The sequence below is a fragment of the Balearica regulorum genome, chromosome Z (assembly GCF_011004875.1).
Source record: "Balearica regulorum gibbericeps isolate bBalReg1 chromosome Z, bBalReg1.pri, whole genome shotgun sequence".
Taxonomy (NCBI): Eukaryota; Metazoa; Chordata; class Aves; order Gruiformes; family Gruidae; genus Balearica; species Balearica regulorum.
Window position 1 is genome coordinate 22646001 of NC_046220.1, and position 10947 is coordinate 22656947.

A 10947-nucleotide genomic window follows, 5' to 3' on the forward strand; every position below is an offset into this window, starting at 1 on the left:
GTGGCAGCTCAGTTTGTGCATTTCAGGTATACAGTAGACACCAGGATGTCTGTACTTGCCAGTCACTAAGGCACATCTTTTTTCTAAAGGACTTCCAAACAGATAACTGAAGACCTCTTAAGCCAGATTCGTGCACCATTTGCCACTGCTGAGCCCAAAGAGACAGGATATAGCCCTGGGGTAGTGTAGAGGGAATGGCTGCTTGAGTAGGACTGGTGCAGAGTAACAGAGTCTTAAAACTGGGAGATATGGAGGGTGGAGGCAAGAGAAAAACAGGGAAGGGAATGTGGAGTAAGAGTGGAACCAAACTGGTGGGAAGGATTTGAGCTGCCTAGGACAAGCGCACACACAGATGGGGGCAAAAGCAAGAAGGATGTACTGACTCAAGCAACATGAGGGAGTGAAGCGAGGAAGATAGAGCTTAGGAATCAGTTTTACTCCCCACATCCTGAGATGACCTGAAATTCACCTGCAAATAAAAATGCATAGGAGAGATCTCTGAAAGAGAGGATCTACCAGGCTGAGGGTGCACTACAGCATTTCCTCTGGGAACTCCATTTTCCTGGAGGGGCTTAATGGGATGTTGGGCAGCAAAGGCTGAGGTGGCTTCCCTGAACAGAAGACTCTCAGGTCATGGGAGCAAGAGCATCCATTAAAAACAAACAAACCCCTTCGGGTAAAAGTCATTCACAACAATATTTGCTTGTCCTTGACATCAGATGCCACAAGTTGACCCATGTAGAGTGGGATAGTTTTGGAACATGGTAAAGTTACAAGGAAGATGAGTTGTAATGGTAGCTATCCATCCCTACTCATGCCTCTGCCTTGCTGGAGAACTGTCTACCAGGTTTTTAGCGTTTAGTACACCGACTGCTAGAAGAAGTAGCTGTGAATTTCAGAAGAGTTGAGTAAGGTACTCTAAGTCTCTGCTGGGAAACAGCCCAAATATTGATACTTTCATAGAATCATAGAATAGTTTGGGTTGGAAGGGACCTCAAAGATCATCTAGTTCCAACCCCCCTGCCACGGGCAGGGACACCCTCCACTAGACCACATTGCCCAAAGCCCCATCCAACCTGGCCTTGAACACTTCCAGAGATGGGGCATCCACAACCTCTCTGGGCAACCTGTGCCAGTGCCTCACCACCCTCACAGTAAAGAATTTCTTTTTCACATCTACTGTAAATCGACCCTCCTTCAGCTTAAACCCATGACCCCTTGTCCTGTCACTACACTCCCTGATAAACAGTCCATCACCACCTTTCCTGTAGGCCCCTTTAGGTACCGGTAAGCCGCAATTAGATCTCCCCGGAGCCGCCTTTTCTCCAGGCTGAACAATCCCAACTCTCTCAGCCTGTCCTCATAGGAGAGGTGCTCCATCCCTCTGATCAACTTTGTGGCCCTCCTCTGGACTCACTCCAACAGCTCCATGTCTCTCTTGTCTTGGGGCCCCCAGAGCTGGATGCAGTACTCCAGGTGGGGTCTCACCAGAGCGGAGTAGAGGGGCAGGATCACCTCCCTCGACCTGCTGGTCACACTTCTTTTGATGCAGCCCAGGACACGGTTGGCTTTCTGGGCTGCAGGCGCACACTGCTGGCTCATGTTGAGCTTCTCATCAATCAATACCCCCAAGTCCTTCTCCTCAGGGCTGCTTTCAATCCATACTTTCTCACTTTGCTTCATGAGGAATGATGTATTTGATTATCTTTGGGCAAATCTGGACTTGCAAAATGCTGAGTTTCCCTATCTGTGTCCAAGTTCTCATTTGTGAGGGATATCAGGGTAGAGAAGCAGAAGTAAGGGGACAACAGTGAAAAATTGTATTCTGTGCATAACTAGTTAATTTGTCATGGCAAGTAAACAGTGTTCTGCTTCAAAAAGCAGCTAATATTTCTTGCTTTGGTTTCTGGATCTGTAAGCTACCTTGAGTTCTTTATATGGATTTTACATTTCACATCTCCTTAGGCCCCTGTTATGATACAACTTTTTTTTTTCCCAGCTAAGTAACAGCATCATTTCAGGCTGAATGTTGGCAGCAGAGTTACCCTTTTCTAAAGGCTGTGGAAGGCGTATTTCTTTCCCGTTAACTCCCATAGTTTGTTCTGAGGCCAACAAAATGTGTATACCTTCACCCCACACTGAGAATCTAATTACTTTAATTGGTCTGACATCTTTAATCTTTTTTAAATTGACAAAAATCTGTGCTAATAACTAACTCTGCATGCATGATTTGCCATTCTGAATGCCCCAGCTGATGTCAGGCAAACAAGTGATGAACATTGAATGTTCCTCTGTAGCAGACATTTTGACTCTGACTTACTTGTGTGGTGAATGCTAGATTGCATTGCCTCTCCTATTTTTGTGGTTATCGTGTCTTTTGACTAGAAAAATGTTAAATGATAAATTGATGAACAGCAGTCCATAACCTTAAATCTCTCAAAATGGAGACATCCAAATGCAGCTAAAACTTAAAAGTGAACTGTGAAGCTTAAATGTAGTTAGAAAAAGCAAATCATGCGATTACTATCGACCTGTAATAATTTTGTGTTAACCACAGCTTTACATTGCTGAGGCTGAACCTAAATAAGAAACTAATAAATTAAATGGCTTTATCATGTGCTTGAGAATGTAAAAAACGTCTTGGCTATCAGAGCTTGCACTAGATGGATGGCTACGCTGCCACAACCTTTTGATGTTCGAGCAATGATGTACAACAGACCTGCTCCCTAATTCTTCCTGTTTATCAAGGCTGTATTTATAAAAATAATGCCTTATGTGGTCCTCGGCAGCACTCAGAGCTTGCTGATGTTGGCTTAGGCTGTCAAATGTATGCCAGCTGGGTGCCCTGATCTTACCTGAAAGGATCACAAACTATGTCTGTGGTTCTACCTCCTCTTCCAGAAAACCAGCTTTGAACTGGCTTGTTGAACAAAGGAAGTTCAATGTATCCTTTCAATGGGATCTGAGGAGTGAGGTTTTAAACATAGTCATTAGGGCTTTCACAGCAACTTGATCTGTACATAGCTGCTGGCAGGTACAATAACACCATTTTGGAACACTGTTGCTAAGTATGTTTGTATTTATGAACTTTTTCATCTTGAGAAATGTTGTTCTAAATGCAACAATCATCAGCTGTGAAGAAAAAAAAAAAAACCCCTCCCAAAACTAACAAGTAAATTGGGCATTGGAGAAATATCTGAAATATGTATGTTGACATACTAAGTCTACCTTGCGCCATGCCTAGGAGGAGCTGAAGAAGCTACATCAAATATGCTGTTCTCCATGGAAGCCAGTATCAAAAATGATATATCCCTTTGAAACAATAGTGTTCCCAGAAAAATACATTTCACCTTTGCAGCAAGTCCTCAGCTGTTCAGTTTGGGGTTACCTTGTGAGGAGGGGAAAGAACAATGGTTTCCAAAGTCAAAGCCTTTGTAGACAGCCCATCTCCTTGCATTTTAGAAGAAGTCTGCTACTGGTGCCCCTGCGGAGGTAGAAGACTTGTTGTAGGGATGTGAGAAGGAGACAGACCCCCACGTGAGGAGATTCTATTGCTGCAACTAAAATGTGAAATGTCTCTGAAATTCACCAGTTGAATGAGAATACTGGTCTGTTCAGGTTGGTGTTAGATACTGTGATTGTTCTGAACTCTTGTTTAGCTATTGCAAATCGAGACCAGAAGTTTTGCTTGCTTTAGACAAGCACTGAGTGAAAGAGAAGAAAGTCCCATCATCTTTAAACTAAATGATTATTAAATTACTCCACTGAGTAGTTGCAGTATGTCATAGATTTACACTTTCAGCCCACCATTTTAAAGCTTTTGTCTTCCTGGTCTCTATTTGCCTCATTAGTTTCTGCATTTAATAAAAATCAATGAACTGTTGCTTTGGGAAGCAGGGAAAACTCTATTATCCCTTGTAAGCTGTAGCTCTTGTGGAGTGGGTTTTTTTGCAAGCCAGTCAGATGTTCTGGGTGAAGAACTACCCACACAATATCTTCTCAAGGGCACAGAGAATGACAGCCTCCAAAAGTTTTCAAGCTGAACCCACCAAAGCCTATGTTTTGACAGTTTTTGTCATGTATATGTGTGAAGGTGGCTTCCGTGTTAAGGTGTAACGGTGATGATAAGCAGGCTCTGGTACAAGAAGCAGGAGCTCCCCTGTGCACCAGTTAAACCAACCACCTCGGATGCTTGCAGTCTCTCTCGTCAGAGAGAGCATGAAGGCCTTCATGAAGCTATTTCTGCAAGAGCCGTCCCTGAGCTTCCATCCAGACCTCTCCCCATGCCCCCTTTCCTACAGCATGTGAGACAGAGGCTCCACCACACCCTGGGAGGGACGTTCCCACCTTATCCTTTCATGGGGAATCCACAAAAGGATAATTTAATGTGAAAATGACAGAAGCCAAGGGACAGCTTTGTGTTGTTCATCACCCACCCTGAGTGACTGTAGGAAAGGAGTGGTGCTCATGCTGCCTAGAAAGCTAAATATCATAGAATCATAGAATGGCCTGCGTTAGGAGGGACCTTAAAGATCATCTAGTGCAGGACTGCTGTTTAAATTACATCCTGCCTTTGGATAATTTAAAGGTTTCCCTAAGCACAGAGCTACATTTATTTGCTATGATACTATCCAGGAGTCTTCATTTAGCAACCTTCTTTAAATTATGACCATGCCTTACAAAAATAGCCTCACTTTACAAAATTACATTTTAAGGTTGAACCCAACCTTTGTACTTCTTTTTATACCATCAAAGCCTCCTTTGACTTCAGACCCATTGGGGAGGAGCATCATGCTGGAAGGCATGTGCGTAAACCTGCTGCCTGGGGAGCTTTCATCAGGGGTGCTCTTTGCCACCTGTATCCTGGGCTGCATCAAAAGATGCGTGACCAGCAGGTTGAGGGAGGTGATTCTGCCCCTCTACTCCACTCTTGTGAGTCCCCACCTGGAGTACTGCGTCCAGCTCTGTACAGGAGAGACATGGAGCTGTTGGAGAGAGTCCAGAGGAGGGCCACGAAGCTGATCAGAGGGCTGGAGCACCTCTCCTGTGAGGACAGGCTGAGAGAGTTGGGATTGTTCAGCCTGGAGAAAAGAAGGCTCCGGGGAGATCTAATTGCAGCCTTCCAGTACCTGAAGGGGCCTACAGCAAAGATGGTGATGGACTGTTTATCAGGGAGTGTAGTGACAGGACAAGGGGTCATGGGTTTAAGCTGAAGGAGGGTCGATTTAGATTAGATGTTAGAAAGAAATTCTTCACTGTGAGGGTGGTGAGGCACTGGCACAGGTTGCCCAGAGAGGTTGTGGATGCCCCATCCCTGCAAGTGTTCAAGGCCAGGTTGGATGGGGCTTTGGGCAACGTGGTGTAGTGGAGGGTGTCCCTGCCCGCAGCAGGGGGGTTGGGACTAGATGATCTTTAAGATCCCTTCCAACCCAAATCATTCTGTGATTCTATGATTCACAACAGGATAGACTTAACAACTGTGGGGAATGATTTAGGGACATCTGACCCTGCCTTGGGGCAGGCTCTTAAGGACCATCCTCGACTATTTTTTTACAGTTCTTTAGTTCTATTTCAACACCGAAATATTTTTTTTTATGCCCTTCCCCCCCCCCCCCCCAGCCTGTGAATTCTTAAATTAAGGAGAGTTTTGCTGGTGGGACCATTTAACATAGTGCTGATCTGCAAGGTGCACAGATGGGAATTTGGGGGTTTCTATAAATAGCACAAAGATACTTTAGAGGAAATCAGAAATCTTAGAAGGATTGGGCATATTTGCACTCTGGTCTGTATGCTCATACTTTACAGATCAGCTGTCCTTAGGCAGTGCTGGCTGCCCAGCATCCTTCTGAAATAGCCTTCAAAATACGCAGCACTCTGGTGAGGCCAAGGGCAGGATTCTGCTAGAGATGTGTCTGGATGAGACTTTCCAACAGAGAGCTCTTCTGTATTTTTGTATACGGCTCTATATATAACTCCCTGTATATGGCCAGAGAGAGTGTGCCCTGCAGAGTGGTGATAACACGTGCCCTCTGTGGCTTCCCAGTTGCTATAGATAGCTTCCCATGCAGACCATGGAAACTGTACTACCATCAACTTTTCTGATGGCTTCATGCCTTGACGTTTGTTTTCAGAGTAAATAAACTCCATCCTCAAGCAACTTCCTTCTGCAGAATGAGGAGCTGCTGGTAAAAGTGAGGACTGCGATGGTGGGTGTCTAAAGAAAAGGTGTAAACTGTGTTAATGAGGTAAGCTTCCCTGGCCGCATGCCAAGTCCTGTCGCCTTCCCCTCTGCCACCCTGGGGCTTATCCTCATTAAACACAGATACAACAGAAGCACAGAAAACACGTTCTCCTGCACAGCCCTCCCTGCCGAGGGGTGTTCCCAGCTCCGAGGACAAGTTGGGAAGTCAGCTATGGGTGGGAAAGCTGCTCCCGAGCCCTGTCACAGCTGCCGGCATGCTCCTGTGCTCAGTGGCCCTCAGCACAGGACCCAGACAAGCAGCGCTGCCTGCACTCTGCCCTGCGGGGCCCCGTGCATAGCAGCAGGTGGGCTCCTAGCACATTTCTCCCCCTGCTCCTGGGTGACCCTAACCCTGCATCTCCCTTACCACTCGCCTGTGAACCCTCTGGACTCTTGGAGGCTTTCCTACCTCCCGTGACTCCCAAGTCATGGTCCAGCAGCCACGGAACAGGGAGGCTTCACGGGTCCCCGTGTGAAGCCAAGGCGAGCACACTGTGTTTGGCTGTGGCAGAAATCTGAGCAAACACACAGACCAGCATTTGAGATGTTACAGTGTCTGGTCCCAGGGGAGGGCAGGTTTTAAACCGAAGGCTCTGCAGGCTACGAAGATCAACAGTTCCCATGATCGCCCTTCTATAAAAGGAAATTAAAGTCTGCAGCAGCTGTTGATCTGATAGCCAGTCTGGACTGGATTCCCCTCCCAGCCCCTTGCTGGCTGCGCAGCCTGCTCCAGCTACCCATGGATGACTCTCGGCATCAGAACAAGCTGAGTCTTCTGGTGCGTTCTGATGCTAGCTTGATTTGGAGTGAACAGGAATGTAAAGGAAGTTTGGTTTGGGTTTTTTTTTTTTAATTTCAAAAACAAATGCTCTGACGTCAGTCACTCTGGTGAAGGTCTTACGCTGTAAACACTGGCAAAGGAAGATTCAGATGCTTTGGAGGTGCTTTGTCTTGCAGGCTGAGACAGCTCTAACCTACACACTTATGCTCATGTACTGATGTCAGTCAGGAACAGATTATTTTTGATTGCTTTAAACTAATGGCAAAAATAAATAAAAAAATCAAGCCAGGCTAAAATGTCCTTTTGCCAACATAGTCTATTTCATAGACTCATAGAATGGTTTGGGTTGGAAGGGATCTTAAAGATCATCTAGTTCCAACCCCCCTGCCACGGGCAGGGACACCCTCCACTAGACCACGTTGCCCAAAGCCCCATCCAACCTGGCCTTGAACACTTGCAGGGATGGGGCATCCACAACCTCTCTGGGCAACCTGTGCCAGTGCCTCACCACCCTCACAGTGAAGAATTTCTTTCTAACATCTAATCTAAATCGACCCTCCTTCAGCTTAAACCCATGACCCCTTGTCCTGTCACTACACTCCCTGATAAACAGTCCATCACCATCTTTGCTGTAGGCCCCTTCAGGTACTGGAAGGCCGCAATTAGATCTCCCTGGAGCCTTCTCTTCTCCAGGCTGAACAATCCCAACTCTCTCAGCCTGTCCTCATAGGAGAGGTGCTCCAGCCCTCTGATCAGCTTCGTGGCCCTCCTCTGGACTCTCTCCAACAGCTCCATGTCTCTCCTGTACTGGGGCCCCCAGAGCTGGATGCAGTACTCCAGGTGGGGTCTCACAAGAGTGGAGTAGAGGGGAAGGATCACCTCCCTCGACTTGCTGGTCACCCATCTTTTGATGCAGCCCAGCACACGGTTGGCTTTCTGGGCTGCAAGCGCACACTGCCGGCTCATGTTGAGCTTCTCATCAATCAATACCCCCAAGTCCTTCTCCTCAGGGCTGCTTTCAATCCATTCCTCGCCCAGCTTATAGTCGTGCTTGGGATTGCGCCGACCCATGTGCAGGACCTTGCACTTGGCCTTGTTGAACTTCTCGAGGTTCACACAGCCCCACCTCTCCAGCCTGTCAAGGTCCCTCTGGATGGCACACCAGACCCACCCACCCACCCCAGCTCTGTATGAAAACAGTAAAAAGATAATAAATAATGCAATATTCCTAGCTAGTAGGAGAAAGGTTTGTCTTATCTTTAACCACTTTGAAATCCCTAGATGGTGAGTTATTTGGGGAGGATGCCGGGAGGAGCCACCCTTGGCCAACCAACATGCATTTGATTTTCCTCTCCTTCACAGCAGGGCAAAGCGAGTGTTCCTCCGTGAAGTTAGCATATTATAGCTGAATCAGAGAGAAATCTGCTCCACTCAGTTAGGCTGCTGCATTAGGGAGGCCTTTTGATGCCAAGGAGAACTGCTGAAGTTGTTGGAGGCCTGCAGAAGTCAAAGGAATGAAAAGAAACTTGCATGGAAAACCAGGGAGATTTCCTTTTCTAGAAATTCCAGCATAGTGTGTAAGTGCTTGCTTGCCCATGATAGGGCCTGGACTCCCATTATCAGGGACCGTCCTTCAGCATATCACCCATGTGATAAAAATGACCAAGTTCACGCAGCGATGTTTGTACAGCTCACTCTGCACTGCCGCATGTATGGGACAGGAACATCTTCCAGAGCAACAGCCAAGCACTTGGGGCTGCGGCTCTCTCTTACATGGCACCCTGCGGCTGGCTCTGCACCTTGCGGTGCTCAGCTTTTCCTGCACTGCACCACGCATGGGGAACCAGACAGAACCATGATTTGGGGCCTCAGACAGTGCTGGTCAGCCTTGGCATCCCTCTCCATCTCACATCCAGGACAAATTGCTGTCCCAGATTCTCTCCATGCTCCACGCAATGGGACCAGGGAGCAGGAGTGTCACTGTGCTTCACCCTCAGCTTTTTGTTAACAGAACAAGGAACACTTTACTTTGTTGTGGCTTTGGATAAACTCCCCTAAGTGCTATTTTTGGCCTTTTGCTCTGCACTGCACATCCTGTTATATACATAAGCTAACTTTGTTTAAGCCAGGTTGGGGGTCACCAGCACCTACTTTTGTCAGCCTTCAGAGGGGGAAGGAGATGCAGGAAGCCCGGTCGCTACAGGCAGGTACTCCAGCAGTGCGACATCTGCCCAAGTGCTGATCCCAGCTGGATACTGGTGTTAAAAGCAGCTTATCGGTGCTAAGGGCCTGGAGAGCCCCGGATGCCTGGAGTGGACATGGGTGAGGGGGCAGGCTCTTTCTGGTGGAGTGCAATGCCGGGAGGGTCAGTGCTTGCCTGGCTCACGCAGAGCACAGCGGCGTCTGCACCAGCAAATTCAATCCACAGGGAGCTTAATCCAGTTTCAGTGGGGATTAAAGACTGTATTAACCCACAGGTAAGTGCAGGGGAAGAATTTTGTTGCAGGAACACAGGGCATGCCATTTTGAAAAAGGAAAGTTAACTCAAACCTAATCCTGATGAAGTTAAGCTGAAAGAAAAGTGCAGGAGCCCAGCCGACACGTGTAAACCTTGAAGGCATAAATTGGACAAGCTTTGTAGAGAGGCATAATACTCTCTGAAGGCCAGCTGTGTCTGAAAAGCTTTCCAATCTATGCCACCTTCTTCAGAGCCTTTGCTGTTACAGACATGGCCCTTCTGCAAAACACACAAAATCACTAAAACATACATCACCGCAGTCACAGCCAGATCTCTGTAGCACTCATCCTACCCTTATCCTTCCCTGGTTTGCATGTCTCTGATTTCTTCATCAGACACATTCTTTTAAGTAAATGAATAGAATCAGTAAATTAATAGACTCAAGCCTGCTGTGTTTTGCTCAATTAATATTTGTTAAAACTCCAGATACCCAAAATTCTCTTTATATTGTCAAACTTGATTAACTGTAGTTGTAGCAAAAAATGGCAATTACATTATATATTCATGGTATCCATCATTACATACTTTAGCTGATTCCTTATAAATATCTAATAACATACTCAATACATTAAATATTAATAGTAGTCTACATACTTAACCCATATTTCTTAAATGAGCTTGTTCCCATGGGCACGTCATACTGTGCTCATGTCACATGGGACAGGCTTGGAAGAAATCATACATAAAGGGAATTTTTCACATAGTACAGATGCACTTTTCACTCTGTACTTTATTTTGTATGTTTGTGCCTCACAAATACTGAAGGAATATGTTTACAGTATTTGGACGGAGGTCTTTAAATGGAGCAAGAACAAAAAGCCCAAAGGAAGATAGCGCTGGTGTCAAAAAGGTCTGGGCACAGTAGAAGAAAAAGTCTGGCTCCAAAATATAATGGATTTGAAATTCACCTTTTAATTTTATTACATTTGCCCTTGCCAGAGGACCTACAGTCTCCCCTGCCCCTACAAGGAAAGGAGAGGTACAGGCTAAGGGTGAGACTGTTTGTTCTGGCCATCAGCAATGGATGATGTCTGACTCAGCCACAGAACAGCAGCAGACCTGCTTCAGTATCTCGTGTTGATTGTTGCAGTTTGTTTGCCATATTTAGTGTTATGGGTTTAGTACACCTTTTTGGTTTTGCCAGTATCTATTAGAACAAAGTATATAAAAATAAATATATTTCAGTCTGTGGTGACAGGGAGTAAAAATTTCATCACTAAGGAAGGCTAGAGGAGGTAAAAATCAAATTCTACAACAGAAAGTGAAGATGTGAACTGGCAGCTGCATCAGAGAGAGATATCTGGGGTTCCCAGGGAATCACAGGCCAAATACTACTCCTGAGTGGGATTTATTGAAAGATCTATCAGGGAGAAGGTGCAGGAATTTGTCTGTTTGAGGTGGCCTTGG